The following is a 2,095-nucleotide window of genomic DNA, read 5'->3' as shown; positions in this document are numbered from 1 at the left end:
AGGCGCGCTGGACTGGCCTTGAGAGCTGGCGGAAATGCCTGGGGAGATGGAATCACTCCACACGACTGTGATCGCGCGATCGCGCCTGGGTCCACCCATGGACGTTTACACCTCCGAAAGTCAAAATAACTCCGCATGAGTGGCGGGACAAGACCTCACACACCGAGGATGATGATGCTGTGGCATCTCGATCCCGAGAGCTCAGCATGTGGTCGGCCGCGACAGCGAAGACCTCCTCTTGGTGCCTTTCGAGACGAATATGGCTGAAGATCGATCGACACAATAGACACACGTCCGCAGATCATTAGACATGACGTTTCATAAATTGCCCACGAACGTCGGGGCGCAATAAGTCATGCGATTTCAAACGGATTGTGCAGCCACAGAGCCCCAGATGATCGACCTAGTGCGTTGGTCTACTTCAAAAATAGCGACACTCTTCGCAGCGAGAACCAGAACCAGTTGCCGCTTCAGAGGACGTGTCTACTTTAATTTGAACCTCATATTTCCTCGGCGGCGGAATAAGTGTGCCAGAGTGCATCATTCTGGCGCGACCGCGGCGTGTTTATTTTTGGTCATCCAACAACGCCACGGCGTGCGCCTTCTTCTAGACGCAAAGATCAGAAGCTCGTCGGTTCCGGCTCCGGAATCCGACACCGTGTGCTCATTTCGGAGCCGAGGAAGAAATGTTTTAAACAATCTGTGCTCGGAACACCGAAAACGATCATCAACCACCAACAGCAGCCGGCGGCCGACCAGAAGTGGTTTCTGGGAACGTGCCAGGCGATCCGCGGGATGCCAGTGTACAGCTGGAGCACGGGAGTCACAAGCGAATCGAAAACCGGAAGCGAATGGAACTCAAGTGGCCCACTTCTTAACGAACACATTTCCCCAATGTTCTACGATCTGCCATATGACAGGGTCACTTGAAGCGCCAGAAAGAATAGAGAACGGAATATAAAGTTCCTTTTTTCCAATCTCCGGGAACATAATCAGGGAACTGGGCGCGTCCCCGATTGGAAAGCGAATTTTTCATTACGACCCTTGGCCACCGTCCAGAGCATAATAGAGATCCCGGTGCCCCCCCTTGTCCGATCCGATGAAAATTGAAAAACCGTTCCAACGAAAGTGATGCCACTTTCACTGGCGGCCAAAGGCAGATGAGATGGCTGAAATGTTCATTCCAGCCCCGCATTAGTTCTGCTCGCTTCACCTCGCGTTGGAGCCCCCCGTTTTTGTTGGGGTTTTTATCCTCTCATCGTCCTTTCGGGGCCGTTGCTTGCGGGGCGTGTAAAGTTAATCAATCCGAAAAGTTTCCCGGGCGGGTGGGTTATTTATCATCATGGGACCGGCCGGAGAAGATGTCTCCCCGCCGGTTCGCTGAGACGAATATGCAGGCAAAATGGCAAGCTGTGGCATTATGAACCGTCACGTCGAGTTGCACTTTGCACGGACCTCGGCACAGCAAAGCCACGAAGCCAATCCCAAAGATCCGACAGCGTGAGTGGCCAATTAGGCGTAAAAAACTAAGGCCCACGAGGAAACAATCACACACACTTTTTCGATGCAACGTCGATTTCTCTATCTACAAAAAGAAGGGCTAAAACCACGTCTCGTCAAACAGTTTAATCAACGCGCGGCGAGAGAGTTCCGCAAACTGATTTAGGCGGAGGAACAAGCAAAAAAACGGACACACAAATTGAAATGATTCGATTGTTGATTTTATGGACCACGGATTACATTGCGGCTCTCTCTCTGCTTGGGAGTCTTCCGTTTCCTCCGCGCAACACGAGCTCTTGATGTAACGCAGTTAACCGGTAGGGAAAACTCATCAACCCCGCGTTGTCGGTTGTCATCATTAAATCAAACGATCCGTTCATGTTTGGCACCGTTTTCGAGAACGAGCCGTTGCGTTGCGTACCTTGAATCGTTTTCCCCGCATCGCAAACAGCTTGATCGACGTGGCCGCTGCTAATCAGCAGACCATGTGCACTAATTTCTTATCAACATCGCGCGCGCTCGAGAGAGAGAGCGAGTTCCAACATAAATCGATCACTTAGCGCGCGGCAGCTTTCGAATAAGGTTTTAACATCCG

This window comes from Anopheles cruzii, unplaced genomic scaffold (assembly GCF_943734635.1).
Source record: "Anopheles cruzii unplaced genomic scaffold, idAnoCruzAS_RS32_06 scaffold00440_ctg1, whole genome shotgun sequence".
In the NCBI taxonomy this organism is placed as follows: domain Eukaryota; kingdom Metazoa; phylum Arthropoda; class Insecta; order Diptera; family Culicidae; genus Anopheles; species Anopheles cruzii.
This window is presented reverse-complemented; position numbering follows the sequence as displayed.